We start from the raw sequence: 16,695 nt of genomic DNA, 5'->3' as shown, positions 1-16,695 counted from the left end.
TATTGCTTTCCCATCTTTGCTGGTATCCACATTGATTTAGCAAAAAGTATTTATTGAACAACTACTTGACCCTTGCCCTCAAGAGTTCACAACATATCTGAGAAAGACAAGAAATAAGCATTAAACATAAAGGTGATTAAATGATACAGTGTGTTAGAAGATGGTAAGTTCTAAGGGGGAAAATTATAGAGTAGTGAGGGCATTGAGAACTAGGGGTCGGGTACACATAGTTTATAATTTTAAGTATGGCAGGTCAGGGAGGGCCTCACTGAGAAGGTAACAAATTAACTAGTATATTCATTAGAAAACAAACCCATTTCTTACTATAAAATGTGTACTTGTATTATATTTAACACTGATAAATCAGAGAAAAGACTAAGCTTCTTTCATAAAACCAAAATTATTAAACCACTCTGATTTGCCAAAGAATTACTGTTATTATGTAAACTTAAGTGATTATGATGCTCCTGAGTTAACGTTAAGTCTCTAAAAAGGATTTGAAAAAAATAACATATTTGCCATATTAAAGCTTTACTTTTCTTGGTGTGAGTTCATTTGGGGAATATCAGAATTACATAAGTGGTTATTTACCTCTATAAAAATATCAGAACAGAGCTTCTTTAATTTAAGAGACATATAATCTAATTCTTCAATCCTCTCCAGTATTAATACCTTCCAGAAGTTAGAGAGCGTTTCTCACTCTCACATTGAAAGCTAGAGCCTTTTTCAGTTACAGCCATTAACACAGAGAGACACATAAGCAGAGAGAGCTTATGGTTTCAGTCTCACTCTTCAGCCACGAGTCAAGAATAAATACAGAAATAGAAACATGAACTGTTCTAGATCTCAAAGAATTATTTTTCTTCCTACTGGGCACAAAAAGCCTGAATTGATTTAAGCCACAAATAGATGAACAGACATACAAACAAACCAAAAACACTAATCAACCAGATTCTCTTGTTTCTTTCTCACCCAATAGAGAATTCATCTCCATCATCCAGAGATCACAAAATGGTACTCCATAAAACCAATTTCCCAATCATTGATGCAACCGATTGGGGGTTTTTTTTGCTATGGGCAAACCAGAATGAAAAACAAAACACAAAAGCAGTAGAGAGATGGAGGAAAAACTAGAGAGAACAGAGAATAAGCAAATTCTCCGGAATTTACTCTGAAAGCCGAGAAGGGACGTGCCCAGGTTAAGCAACCACTAGTGAACTTCTGAAACAGTTTTCTTGATACTTTGTCAGAAGAGCCCATTCCAGCTTCTCGGTGGAACTTCCAAAACTGCTAAACGATCATTTTCTAAAAGGTAAAGTCACTATTCTCAAACAAATACAAAATGAGCATGTGTCAAAGAATTTGTTTATTCAATGAATTAATAGGGTACTAATAAAAGATTTTGAACAATGTATATATGCAATTAGGGATGCTGACATGATTTTGCTAATAAATGCAAAACTGGTTAATATCCTGCAGGTCTATAAAATATAAATTTCACATTTTAAAATTTTATCTCTAAGGCAATATGCCCCTGCATTTACGTGAACAAGATTGTTTGTGTTACTGTGGAAACAGAATGCATTGTTACCAGTTTTCTACAGCTTACTTTCCATCCTTGCAGAGCTATAAAATAGCTTAGTCACTTGGAGACAGTCAAAGAATTAAATAGAATCAAATAATCCCTGGAGGGGATTACACAACACTCAGGACAATTCATGGAAAGAACACTCAATCCTCTCTTTTTTATCCTTTCCAAGTCTGATAATTTTTTTCTGAAATTTAAAATAAATTTTAAAAATAAAATCTCCCACATCAATGTCTTCAGTCTTCTATAATTAATTCTTTGTTCAGCTGGAGCAGGGGCCGGCAGCAGGGGCCTACATATATCCATCTGGGCTAAGAAAAAACAGCACTGGTGCTGGTAATTATAAGCATTCAACTAGAGTTCGCCATTATTTGAAAGTTTGTTCTAATATTAGTTTCTAACATGCTGGTGGAACTTTGGGTTTAATTTTTTATTTCTTTTATACTTAGTTACAAAATAGAATAACTTCTAATTAAATGAACACATTTAAAGTTAAAATTAAACAAAAGACAGTCCTCTAAGTCAAAACACTGCTTTCTCCTCCCATTTTGGCCAGACACTGTTCCTCAGAAAGTTTATTATTTGGTAGAGTTACTGAGAGGTGGAACATTTGAGAGACGGGACACTTCCTGGAGCAGAATAGCTGATGTGGCCCCTGGAAAGTCATCTGAGCCCTTGAACACAGTGCTTGGTATGTGGTAGCTATTGCTCCTTCATATCTGGGAAAATGCAGGCAGGTCCAGAGCCTCCAGACAGGGACTAGCAGCTGTTCCCTTGCCTGTATTTACCCAGAAACCAGCCTTCAATCCCACACATGAGCCCTGGCTGGGAGGCTCAGTTGATTGGAGCATAGTCCCATACACCAAAGGTTGTAGGTTCAAGTCCCTGTCAGGGCACATATGTAGGTTGCGAGTTTGGTCCCCAGTCGGGGCATGTATGGGAGGCAACAGATTGATGTTTCTCTCTCAACACCAATGTTTCTCTCTCTCTCTCTCTCTCTCTCTCTCTCTCTCTCGCTCGCTCGCTCTCGCTCTCTCTGGCTCTCTCTCTCCCTTGCCTCTCCCTTCCTCTCTCTCTCTCTCTAAAATCAATGAAAAACTGCAGGTGAGGATTTTTTTTAAAAGCCCGCACCTGACAAGTGGTCAGAGATATGTCTATTACTGAAGTAGTACAGTGCCAAAATAAAATTTTTTCATCAAATGTTTTTGGATGCAACCAAAGTTTTATCAAGAGCATAAGACACCCTTGAAATTTGACATTTTTACCCTTGGTAAGTAAATAAGTTAATAAACAAATAAGCAGAGAAAATGTTCTGGAAAGAGAAATGGTTTAAATAGACAATAAGAAGAAAATAGCATAACTGTATAAGAGAATTGTAAAGAGTTTGAACTGTTATATTGGACTTACATTGTGAAAGATCCTTAAAAATCAAGTTGAAGAACTTCACTTTATTCAACAAAAAATGCAATTTACAAAATAAACTTTCTTTTTTAAAACTGAGCTAACAGAGTAAAGGAGGTATCCTAATACAGTGGTTGGCAATCCGAAGCTCATGAGCCACATGCAGCTCTTTGGCCCCTTGAGTGTGGCTCTTCCACAAAATACCACGGCCTGGGCGAGTCTATTTTGAAGAAGTGGCGTTAGAAGAAGTTTAAGTTTAAAAAATTTGACTCTCAAAAGAAATTTCAATCGCTGTACTGTTGATATTTGGCTCTGTTGACTAATAAGTTTGCTGACCACTGTCCTAATATATAAAAACCCTGGGTCCGTCACATCTGCAATGACCAGAGGCTCGACCTAACGCCCAGGCTGCAAGTGCAGCAGGCTCTGGGGGGTGGGGACTTATGGCAGCGAGGACGGGGGTGGGGGAGGCGGGTCCCAGCTCCCTGTGTGCTGAGGGGCTGGGAGGACCCCACCGACAGAGGTAGCACTGGCCCGGCAACGAGGTGGCTGTGATGGTGGCGGCCCCCTCTCAGCCGGCCGCCCTCACTCTCACCCTCACCCTCGCTGCTGGTTGATCCCGGGTGCAGCCTTCTGGCCCAGAAGGTGTGTGATCACAGGGACAGCCACTGTGGCGGGCCCGATTGATGTCCCCCTGGCCGTGCCACGCGGGTTTGCAGATCTGCGCAGGCCTCCACTACACGCATCCTCTCCCCACCCTCGCGTGTGAATGTCCCCCAGCGCACCATCACCCATGCGTGCCCGCAATAGTCCTGGACCACAGTGCGTGCACATTCTCCCCGCCCCTCCACTGCACTTCCTTCAGTCCCACCGGCCCCAAGGCTCCCTCCCCGACCTGTTTCCTGTGAGGCATCTGTGAAGATCCCGCCCTCTGAGCACGCCCGTCTCCAAAGGTGGTGGGCAGCCTGGCTCCCTGTGTGCTGAGGGCCTGGGAGGACCTCACTGACAGAGGTAGCACCAGCCCGGCGACGAGAAGGCTACAGTGGCAGCGGCCCCCCTCAGCCAGACGCCCTTGCTCTCGCAACTCGCTGCTGGCTGATCCCAGGTACAGCCTCCTGGCCCAGATGGTGTGTGATCGCAGGGACAGCCACCATGGCGGGCCAGATTGACGTGGAGGGCAGTTGGGGATGAGATCAGGCCAGCAGGGGAGGGCAGTTGGGGGTGAGATCAGGCCAGCAGGGGAGGGCCATTGGGGGTGAGATCAGGCCTGCAGGGGAGGGCAGTTGGGGGTGAGGTCAAGCTGGTAAGGGAGGGCAGTTGGGGGCAATCAGGCAGGCAGGCAGAGAGGTTAGGGGAGATCAAGTGGGCAGGCAGAGGGGTTAGGAGCAATCAGGCAGGCAGGCAGGTGAGCAGTTAGGAGCCAGTGGTCCCAGATTGCGAGAGGGATATCCGACTGCTGGCAGTCAGACGTCCCCCAAGGGGTCCCCAATTAGAGAGGGTGCAGGCTGGGCTGAGGGACCCTCCCACCCCCACCCCCCATGCACGAAATTCATGCACCAGGCCACTAATTTTAACCTTTTGCACTCGGATGTCGAGTGTGACTCGACATGGTTAGCATCGGTAGCAGGAATCGAGAAAAAAAGCAAGCGAGTGCAAAGGGTTAAATAATGATTATTGGTTCCTAACCTCAAGAGGTCCCTGGGTGAAATTTGAAATTGGCCCCCATACACAGAGGGCAAGGAGAGACTGAAGAAAGGGGGCAGGCCACTCCAGATAGAGGGGTGGCAGGTCTAATACACAAGGGAACTTCGGCTTATCCTAACCAACAACAAATGGGTAGCTCTCCACAGGTGCTTGCCAGAATCTTAAAGTTTACATAGAGGCCTTATCTGAGATCAGTTACATATTAAGTCCAGATGGTCTCAGAAACTCCTTACTCTCTCAATGCTGCATCTTTGAACTGGCTCCTAGCTCAGGAAGGGTGGGCAGGAATAGGAAGTACATTCCAAGGCCGGGAGGGGCTGGGGGAGGAAGAACCTCAGGTGCCAGGATCCAGCCCCAAGGTCAACCAGCAGTCACATCCTCTAGATGACCTTCTCCAACTAAGTTACCATTGCATTAACTGAGAGGAACAATTGTTTATGCACCTTATGTGAATATAGTGGACTTTTTTTATCTAGAGGAGGAGGATAAGAAGAGAAATAAGGAGGAGGAGAAGAATCAACAGCATGTGACATTATTGCAGACATAGTCACAAAAAATTACTCTGAGAAAGTACTTATAAGAATTTGTAAATGTTTACTCTTAAATTCTACTAGATATGTCATCACAGACTGATAGGAAGCAGTTTGCAGACAGTCTGTGGTAGCCCTGGTCCATAGCATATAGCCATTCAAGATGGTGAGCCTTAAACTCCAACTTTTTATCATAACAATATCTTCAACAAGTTTCCAAACTGAGAATGCCATCACTAAGAGTCACCTGTGAAGTGTGCCTATAACATATATATTTATGAATTATCTAAAAGCCAATTACAGAGGAGAATATATAAAGAAAGAAGAAGGAAGAAGTAGAATTGACTGACAATGTCAAATTGCACCAAAAATCATTTCAGTAAGACCTAATCATAAAACATTGTAATCAAGTATAAAAATTCTGCTTTAAACAATAAAGAATTTTTTTAAAGTGAAGTTCAAAAATAAAAGAAAAAAATTCTACTGAGGAGAGACTAACAGAACATTGAATTACATTTCACCAAATAAAAATTAAATGAGAGTTTAATTCTTAAGCAAGTAAGAATGTTCTCAATCGTGAAAATGGTTAAGCATTTCAATGTAATACCTGTCATACCAAGAAACCCTGCCTAGGGGCCTGGCATCGTGGGACTTACCCTTGTCTATTTGGAGAAGTCAGCCAACTCCTGCCCAAAATTTAATTATTCTTCTCGTAACAGAGCCCAAAATTCCCAAATATGACCACGTGGCTGACCATGGTGTGCCAAGAACTTCAGACCAGTGAAGCTCAGGAATTTAAGTATCAAAGAGCACCAAACCACATCACTATTAACAAAATATAGTACATTCAGTTCCCAGGTTTTAATTGGGTTGTATTTGAAAACTTTGCTAGTTAATTCTTTAGAACTCAGAACGTATTTCTTATGATAATGATCTTATAAGCTAACAAAAGACAATGGAGGAGGGATATTACCTATCAGGAGAATTGTTGGGTTATAATCTATGCATATGCTCAGCTTTAATATACCACCAAATCGTCTTCAAAAGTGGTTGTCCTAATGTACACTCCACCCAGCAGTGTGTGAGCTCTAGTGAACCATCATTTTTATTGAGCATTTGTTATATGCCAGGCACTGTGTAAGTGCTTTACACATGTTATTTCTTTTTATATATATGTATTTTTTATTGATTTCAGAGAGGAAAGGAGAGGGAGAGAGAAATAGAAACTTCAATGATGAGAGAGAATCATTGATTGGCTGCCTCCTGCACGCCCCCTACTGAGGATTGAGCCCACAACCTGGGCCTGTGCCCTTGGCTGGAATTGAACCTGGGACCCTTCAGTCCACAGGCTGATGCTCTATTCACTGAGCCAAACCGGTTAGAGCCATGTGTTATTTTATTTAATCTTCACAACTCAGTGAAGAGAGTATTACTGTTATCTCCATTTTCAGGTTAAGTGAACCTGCCCCAGTCACATGGCTGAAAAGAGGCACAGTCAGAATTGGAACCCATGTCTGGTGCTCTTAGCCATTAAGCCTTCCCTGAGAAGAATTACAGCGCACACAGAGCCAACATATATGAGAAATAACCCCCATAGGGTTGCCAGATGGGAAAGGGGTTGGGGGAATGGGTGAAGAAGGTGAAGGGATTAAGAAATGCATATTGGTAGCTACAAAAACTTCAAGGGGATGTAAAGTAGAGCATAGTGAAACAAGAATTTTAGGGGAATATAGGCAGGTTTAGGGAATTTTTAGAATTGGGGTCTATGGGAAAAAACATAGGGCTACAGACTGGGAGAAGGTACATCTCCATAACACAAGGAAGCCAGGTGCAGTTACATTTCCATAAGACAAGGGAGCAGCAACAGATACATCTCCATAACACAAGGAAGCCAGGTGCAGCTTCATTTCCATAAGACAAGGGAACCAATTAGAAGTAACCATTGGAAAGGGAATATTGACCAATCAGAGGGGATATCAGGACACAGGAACTGCAGCCTTTATAAACCATGGAAACAGGAAGTCTGTGGGACTCTTTCCCCCTCCCCACCGGGCAGTCTGTACTTGTTCTTCAATAAATCTCCATCTTTTCTATACTACCTTCTGTTTGTGGATTTATTCTTCAACTCCGGTGGACAAAGAATCCAAGTTCCAGTCCAAAAAAAAATGGCTTCATTATGGAATATAGTCAATAATCTATAATAATAAAAGCATAATATGCAAATCGACCAAATGGCCGAACAGCAGAATGACCATCTGGATGACCTTCCGGACGAAGCTGGGCCTGCGAAGGCCTACTCTTGCATGAATTTCGTGCATCGGGCCTCTAGTATTATAATAACTATGTATCATGCCAAGTGGGTACTAGGATTATCAGGGGGATCACTTTGTAAGTTATATAATGTCTAATCACTCAGTTGTACACCTGAAACTAATATAAGATAATATTGAATGTCAATTGTAATTGAAAAATGAATTTTTTTAAAAGAAAAATACTCCTCATAATACCGTAAAGGAAGAGTTGCATTTACTCCTGTGCATAAATCAACTGTCAGTTCTGCAGAGGATATACGTGAGAGCTGACGGGAGCAGACAGGAGGAGGATTGAGAGGTTTGGGAGGAGGGGAAGGATGGCTTAGGCAAGGCTGGGAGGTGGAAAACACACACACACACACACACACACACACACACACACACACACACGAGGTCCGAGCTCTGGGATTTGGCTCACTCTGCCAACAGCAGGTGTAGCCTTGTGCATAGGCCACATTCTTGGTGGTGAGGGGTCTGATTTTTCTGTCTCCAAAACAATAGACTCCAGGACTCTAAATGAAAAAGTGATTTTCACCCACACTTCACCTTTCCCAGGAGAGAAAATGACTCTCTCTTCCTGGAACTGCGCCCTTTGTTCTTTGGCTGTTTGTTGTTTCTGAGTGGGATTTTCTTCCCCTCTTCCTCATTCCCCTGTGCAGGTCTATTCCCACCACTCTGGTGGGGATTCCTCTGAAAATGCCGCGGTCTCTTTGATGAGCTGAGCCTGGCAGACTTCTAAGTAAACCCCGGGACGGGTGCTCTGAGCCGCTGGCTGCCTGACCACCTTTCCAGAGCCCACAGGCGGCTGTGCATGGATCATTGGGTTTTCCCTCTTCAAATTCTTCAACTCCCCCGAGGGAGGGAAACTCTGGGAAACTCAGTCTGTCTCTTTGAGATCCAAGTCGGTTTGGCCTTACTCTCTGGGGAGACACTTCCCTTAGCCAGCTTAGACTGCTGCATTCCAGCTCAAATGCCTCCACATTTCCACCTTTGAGGTCACCCTTTTCTCTAACATCCAAATACAGTAATGAGAGCCCCGATTCTGCACTGGGTCTCAAGTCGTCATCACCCATGGCCCCTGCCTCTCGCCAAACACCATCACCACTCAGATCCTCTGCGAATTTCCAGGGTGGGGGGAGGGGTGCTTACATTCCCTATCATCTCTTATCTGTTCCCATCATCGCTTCTCCAAGATCCTTCTCTGAACAGCACCAAAGCCATCTGGGCCTTGTAACCTTTCCTGGGGCTGCTGTCCTCTCCAGCATGGACAGAGCCCCTCTTCCCCAGGCCCCAGCTCATGACGTGCACAATGCTGATGTGAGTAGCAGATTGAATGCAGGTTTAAGCAGAAGCTTAGAGCACAGAAGAGGAAACAACTTACAGTTGAATATCAAAGCTCTCTGGTAACATTTCCTGACCGTTCTCAATCCGTATTCTTTCCTGGCTGTTTCTCTTCTCTAATCTCGCAGCTGCTGTAGCCTCTTCCCTTTCCTCTTGCCTGTATTCTCCCTCCTTCCACTTCCCCAAATTCAGACAGCTTTGAACACTTCCTTGGCAGCACCAGGAAAAATAGGAAATTCCTATTACTTTATCACACAGATCAATTTAGCTTCCTTTGCCTCCATTTCCAGTTCCTGGACCTGGACTTTCATAATCAAAAGGCCACAAATGATATTCTCAAAACTGCCCGTTATAGGCTTCCAACTTCGGCGGTGGCCCAGATCTCTGCATTTATTTTTAACGACTTCAAAGTTTTCAGTTCAGGTTTTATTAGTTTCATGGTGAAAGCACTGTGCTTTCCTGTCCCAGGAGTCTGTAGGTCGGAGAGCACCTAACAATGTCATCTTCCCCCTAACCTGGTCAAAGGTCAGAGCTGAGACTTTTTTCCTCCTCTTTCATAGGTAAAATTCTTCTCAAGGATATGGTCTCCGAGAGAGGATTCATATCTCCAACACCAGGCAAAGCTTAACTTAAGGATTGTCCATATCAAAGGATGCAACAATTCTTCCCTCCACTCTTCCCTCTGGGAACATCAGGCACCTCTGGATCATGGAGTCAACACAGAGAAGCCGCAAAGACATGGAGTCAAACAATAGCAAACTCTTGTCACATTCAAAAGAATATTCCAGCAATCTAAAACACTATTCTAACTTCAAGATGCATGATATTTACCTATGAGATATTTGGGTCTTATTTCCATGGTCTCTATGAAAAAAACTTATTGTTCCTCTCCTCTATGCCAAGAGTTTAATCTCAGAGGGTCCTGGGAAGTGGGGTCATTACTCTCACCTAGCAAGTGGTGTACCTGTGAGGAGGCTAAAAGGCTAATTCCAATGTAACCCTGATATTTGGGGTGAGGGGAGGTGAGTTAGCAATCTGAATCCATGCCAGCAAGCCCAGTGTACATTCTTGAAAACCTATAATTAAGTCACTACCTCTTTCCCAGAAACTGGTCTTGCAGAACCTGTTACAGAGGTCATAAAACTGTGAACAGTGCACTGCCCCGGAGGGAGGGTTATTAATGCTGGCGCCAGGCCAGACCATCAGATATGGCCTGGAGACCCCCAACACCTGGGGGCCTTCTTGCAAAGCCTGCAAAAAGGACTGGAAGCATAATCCATGTTTGTGGGACAAAGACCCCAGAAAGATATAAAAGAGAAGCCCCCTGCATGTTACTTTACTCAGATTTGGAAAGTTATTCCTCTGGGTCCGCCGGTGTAAATAAACAGTGTAACTCCCGGCTTGGCTCAGTGGAGAGAGCATCAGCCTGCAGACTGAATGGTCCCAGGTTCGATTCCGGCCAAGGGCACACGCCTGGGTTGCGGGCTTGATCCCCAGTGAGGGGTGTGCAGGAGGCGGCCAATCAATGATTCTCTCTCATCATTGATGTTTCTATCTCTCCTTCTCCCTTCCTCTCTGAAATCAATAAAGAAATATATTTTTTTAAAAAACAAAAAAAAACAGTGTAACTCCTTTTCTCTAAAAGCATTGCTTGGTTGTTCTTTGGTCTTCTGCAACACCTGAAGCCCACAAAGGTTGAGATTTTTGCCTCATTTAATACAAAAATGCCGGGAGAATGATTAAACCTTGCTCTTCAAATCCCAAGTCCTTAGCAAATTATGTTTCTCCAAAATACAGGAGACAGTAAGTCAAACATCCAAGTGGTATCTAACCTCTCTGCATTTGCCTCATATCCCAAGTCCTCCAAAAACTACATCAGAAAAGGGAACATAGGGGCAATGGGGCAATGACGTTACCTCTGCTGGCCTTCTGACGGCAAGGCCCCTGATTCATGTTCTTCTAGATAGTCAAGGGAGGGGCAGAAGTTTCTCTTGAGTCTGACACTAAAATTGCTTTTAGCTCAGAACAATCCACATACCACATGAGCACATCTAGGGGGTGTCTTATTCTGATACCCTTCAGTACCCAGTGCTCACTAACAAAAATCTGAGTTCTGAGCTCTATGTTCTTGGATGACTTGCTTCATCTTTCCAGACTGATTAAATCTCAGTCTGCTCTTTATCTATCACCACATGCTAGCAACTCTAAAAAATACCATTGATGAAATATTCCTCCTCTAAAAATCTTGTATTAGTCTATGTTCCAAACAAATGCTCAAGTTACTATTGAATTTTAATAATGCATATGTATACTTCCAATTAGTACATTTTTATTATTTATTTTAATAGATATTGTGTCCCACATAGAACTTAATTCAGAGAACATTTAGCTAAGTAGTTAACCTTGGACAAGCGAGGACTCAGCTACACACATACACTTGAAAGTTAGTGTTCAGGCTCTAAAGGTAATGGTTCAGGCTCACTCTGGCACATTTGTTTCTCCAGTCTCTGTAATCCAGGATTTAAACAGTAGATTCAAAATAAGCATGGGGTTATAAAAATGAGAAAACAAAATTTGAATTTCATCAATTCTGTAATTTCCTGTGACCACGTGGAGTTTTCATTTGTATTTTAAATTTTTCATTGGAACAGACATATGAAAGATGTTAAACTCAATCCAAAAGAAACAAACATATATAGCATTGTTATTTCTGCAATTGACATAAAATGAGATTTTCTTTATGACTCTGACAAGCTTATTCTTAAGTTTAAGACTTCTCCTGACTATTTGTATACTTTTTGCTCCATGTGAAAGAAACTTTTCAAAATTAAAATGAACAAAAATGTGCTTCAATTAACCATGACAAATTTTAATGTGAATATACAAAGATCAATTATGATAGAGTTCTGGCTCAAAAACAAAAACTGTAACGTTATTCGCTATTATGATAGGTTATTAGGGGGAATAAAGGTGTTTTTTCTCTTTTCAACATTAATGCAATATTCTCTTTTTTCTGCTTTTGTAAATAGTGTTATTGAAACACAGCCACATCCATCTGTATATGTATTGTCTATGCTTTCATGCGACAATGGAACAGCTGAATAGTTGCAACAGAGACCACCTACATGGCCACAAAGCCTAAAATATTTTTTTCTCTGGCCCTTTACCAGAAAAGTGTGCTGGCTCCTCTACTAGACTCCTTAAAAGTGAGAACCCTGTCTTATTTTGCTTTGAAATAAAAAAAGGCAGATTAGCATAATGGTTATGATGCAGGCTTAAGGATAGACTAACAAGATTTACCTCTGGTTCTGCTATTTCCTTGCAAGTGACTATGGTCAAATCACATATTCAAATATCTGTTTTATTTTTTAATATATTTTATTGATTATTTTACAGAAAGGAAGGGAGAGGGATAGAGAGTTAGAAACATTGATGAGAGAGAAACATCAATCAACTGCCTCCTGCACACTCCCTACTAGGGATGTGCCCGCAACCAAAGTACATGCCCTTGACCAGAACCGAACCTGGGACCCTTGAGTCTGCAGGCCGACGTTCTATCCACTGAGCCAAACAGGTTAGGGCTTTGCTTTATTTTTTACTTGTTTTCCTGGCATCATTAAATATAAAATATTCAGTAACTGACAATTTTTCTTACTGCATTTCTTTCATTTCTTAATTATAATTGAAAGGAGAAAGAGGATTTGAAAAAATGACTCACTCATGGGCCATATACATTAGGTTTGCTCTGGCCTCTGGTTTGGCACTTGGAAAGGGTGGTCCACAGATGAAATCTAACTAAAAGGCATGTTTTAGTTAAAGTGCATGGTGTTCACCCTATATAATAAAAGGCTAATATGCAAATCGTCCAAACAGCGAAACTACCAGTCGCTATGATGTGCACTGACCACCAGGGGCAGATGCTCAACACAGGAGCTGCCCCCTGGTGGTCAGCGTGCTCCCACAAGCGGAGCACTCCTGAGCCAGAAGTCAGGCTCATTGCTTGCGAGTGCAGAGACGGTGGTGGGAGCCTCTCCAACCTCCGTGGCAGTGCTAAGAATGTCCGACTTATGGCTTAGGCCCGCATAAGGCCAAAAATAATTGAATGCAGGAAGCAGGCCTAAGCCATCAGTCAGACATCCCCCGAGGGCTAACGGACTGCAAGAGGGTGCAGGCCGGGCTGAGGTACCCTTCCCCCCCCCCCCCCCCCAGTGCATTAATTTCGTGCATCAGGCCTCTCGTTTACTTATATTAGTTAAGACTTAAAACATCAGGATTTTCATGTAGGTTTAAGATGTTCTGGCATCTCTGGAGAAACTAGAAAGTCAGGTGGCAATGAGCTGCAGCTGAGCAGCAGTCCCGCTGCTCGGATGCCTGTGGGCTCTCCAGTCCATGTAGTCACCAGTTCCCGTGGCACCATCCTAACCCTGAGGCTGAGTTTTGTTTGGCAGTTAACACTGATTGGCAATGCACTACAAGTTGAAAGTGTCCTCATACAACATAATTTTTGAATATGTGCTGCCTCTTAGCTTGAGGATCAAAGAGGTTAAGTAATTTCCCTACAGGTTAGTGGAACCAGCATGCCAGATCTCTTGACTAGAACTCCCAGGCTTTCTACAGTGTGCTACCTTCCGTGTGTGTGTGTGTGTGTGTGTGTGTGTGTGTGTGTGTGTGTGATTGGGAGGTCTCCTTTTATGCAAGGAAGTAGGAAAATCTCCAAGACAGTGGAATTTGCTGCTAGAGGTTTGGAGAAGCAGGCAGGAGTAGTGGCACATGGGCAGGTGCACATAAGAGAAAGAACGCAGCATGGCAGGTGTCAATACAAGGGGCAGAAGGGGTCCAGAGAGGACTGTTTATAGAGGGTAATTTATTTCCAGGAGGACTAATTACTGGATCAAGTTCTGGGCCTTATTTCCTCCCTCCTTCCCTCAACAAGCACATGTCTGCAGCTGCACGTACTGAGCACCTGTGATGTCCCAGGCACTGCACTCACTATTAGCTTCATCCCTCTAACATTTCTGCCCTTAAAGTCTCCCAACATTAGGGTTCCCAAACTTCATGTCAATGGACCTCAAGGTGCACAAGCGAACTCCAAGGAGAGTTTAACTTTTCCAGGGAGATGCAGTGACCCTTGACATTGTTTGGAGACTGCATGAAGTAGCAGCTCCAGCTAATTTTCAGTTTCACCATGAGATCACGCTACCTTGCTACCTTCCTTTAGAGGTCATCAAACTTGGCGAAACTGGGTTTTCCACAATTGCTGTGAAAAAAGCAAGTGCTATATGAAAATTAATATGGATTGATTTTCAAAAACTGAGAAGTTGTGCAGTTTCCAACAGGTGCACACATTCCACTAGCAAGAAATCATGGTTATTTAAGAATAAAATTAAAATATCATTTTTTTTCTTCCCATGTCTGTGTATTCTTTTCTCAAATAGCTTCTAAGTTGTTGGGAAATAAATAATTATTAAGGTGATTTGGACCTAACTCAAGTCCCTAAGGAAAAAGACTATCCCCTACACAAAATAACATGGATGGAGGTATAATGTCAGCTTAGGCCAGAATGAGGGCTGGACATGGGTTGTAGGAAATTCAGTGGTGAAAAGAGAACTGGTGGAGTTTTATATCAACCCAGGGGAATGCCTTGGGAAATTCTCAGACTAGAATGACCAGGATAAGACATGATGCTAAAGTTACTTCCAAAGGATATAATAAAAATAGAGAAGTCTTTTTTTTTTTCAATATAAGTGAAAGCAACTTCATGAAAACAAAGAAGTAGGCAAAAGAAAATCCTGATAGCAAAAGTATTGCATTTATTACCAAATGTCACTTTGCATTTCGTACCAGAAATAGTAGTGGCATGATTTCTAATTTAATCATGATTTACATCAAGAGAAAAAAAGGCCAAAAATAACTGAATGCAAATTATCAAAAAGCACCAGCTATTATACTTAAGGAAAGATCGGGGACTTTTCACATGCATTGTTGAGCCCCAGGGCCTACTTCTCTGCAGGTGCTTAATTGTGAGCTGGGTGAACTAAACCAAATTATTGGACATTCAACTAAATGCCAGAGTAAGTTTGAAAATTCTACCATGAGCTAAAACAAAACTCTAAGATTTCTCTGTTTAAAAAAAAAACAAACTACAATTAACAGGTGAATTTTATGGTATGTAAATTATATCTCATTAATGCTGTGTTGTTTTTTTAAAACCTATAAGGCTCTCCTAAAAATTGTATAGGTGGTAGTTAAAAATTATTTCTTCATCTTGTAAGAAACTACTGATTTTCCATTCATATTTCTTATCACAGTTTTAATTTCTCCAAGAGACATAACTAGCATGTGCCTTCATATGCATACTTATAATAAATTCAATAATGCAGGAATATTGAGAAGGCAGTTGGACTAAATAATTAAGAGCATAAGTTTTAGTGTCACACTAGCAAGTTACTTAAAACATCTGTGCCTCACTTGCCTCATCTGTAAAACGGAGATGATGATGATGATGATGATAAAGCAATTTCATGAGTGATTACCATGTGTTAAGGGCTGTTCTAAAAACTTTATATTTATATCTCTTTTAATCCTCACAACATCCCTGTTATTTAGGTATCACTTTTATTTCCATTTTACAGATGAGGAAACTAAGGCACAGAGGATTTAAGTAATTTGTTTTAAGCTGACAGACACACAGCTAGTCTGTTTCTAAGATGAGGGAAATAGTTTAAACTCTGAAATATCTATAAGCAGAAAGAGCCCATACTCTTAACCACTAGTGTCTTCCTCATGGGGATGTGATGAGTAAGTGAAATAAAACAGGAAAAGCTTTAGAACAGGGCCTGGAACATGCAATAAATGTTAGCTTTTATTAATTATTATAAAGTGAAAATTTCCCTTTATCTGTATTGTCCTGCCCTCCTCTCCCCCAAAAGATATCACCATTACCCATATATTTTACTTTTAAATATACATTCATGTAAATAGAATAACGTTAAGCATATTATTCAGATACTTGCTTTTAATTTGTCCATATGCCTTTGGATAGTTGGAGACATTTACATGACAGTGCATAAAGATCATTTAATTTAGGGTAAAGATGATGGTTAAATTAGGTGGGGAGGGTGAATTAGTTAATTACTGGTATAGTATTACCTTACCTGTTTCCTTTTCTTCCGATGAATATTGGCTCCAATGGTCTGGGGCCTACAAAGTATCCTCTCTCAGGTGAAGGACAGCCTACTGAATCTTCTACCTCCCACCACTAAGAAACAGGCACAAGGATCCTAGACTATGGTGATGGCAGATATCATTCTGGCCTCGTTACTGAATGAATTACAAGGCTGCCAAATTTAAACAGGACCCTGATCCAGAGAGGTAATTTTATTGCAGGTTCAAACAATAAGCAAGCACCAAAAAGAGTCACAAGGCGCACAGATTCTAGATTCAGACCCCCCGGATTCTAGGATTCTGTAGCACAGAACTATTCACTGCATGAAAAACACACATGCTGGAAAGGGTACATTCAGACCAGAGCTGGTCCCGAGAGTACGTGTTACTTGAATAGGTGGCCAAAACCTCTATGTCACCTACATATTTTGCACTGATGCCTCTCCCCCAGATCATAATTACAGCCCTGTGGTGTTCTCTATGACTAGAGTAAAGGGGAAAGGAAAACATTTTTCCTCTACCCTCCTAGGTTCTCTAGCTGGGGCTCATAAATTAGACTGACAAAAGACAGATTAACAAAAGAAAAACAAACAGTTTCATTAACACACATGCATCGTGTTAATAGCTCAGTATCCTACACAGATAGTTAGAAGTT

At 42.0% G+C, this 16,695-nt stretch overlaps 2 protein-coding genes across 2 annotated transcripts in view; one reads left to right on the top strand and one right to left on the bottom strand.

The window, feature by feature from the left end:
• The window catches only part of LOC307109816 (uncharacterized protein), a 112,820-nt gene extending 96,604 nt beyond the window's left edge, over positions 1–16,216 (bottom strand). Inside the window, exon 1 of the mRNA XM_079788747.1 lies at positions 16,031–16,216. The gene's annotated coding sequence lies outside the window, so the exon portion shown is untranslated. The remainder of the gene's footprint in view (positions 1–16,030) is intronic.
• Positions 1–16,695, top strand: part of MMP20 (matrix metallopeptidase 20) — a 208,031-nt gene that overhangs the window by 52,576 nt on the left and 138,760 nt on the right. The window lies entirely within an intron of this gene.

Source organism: Cnephaeus nilssonii (genome assembly GCF_951640355.1).
Source record: "Cnephaeus nilssonii genome assembly, chromosome: 13".
Taxonomy (NCBI): Eukaryota; Metazoa; Chordata; class Mammalia; order Chiroptera; family Vespertilionidae; genus Cnephaeus; species Cnephaeus nilssonii.
Note: the sequence above shows the minus strand (reverse complement) of the source record. Positions and strands in the feature narration are given on the sequence as shown.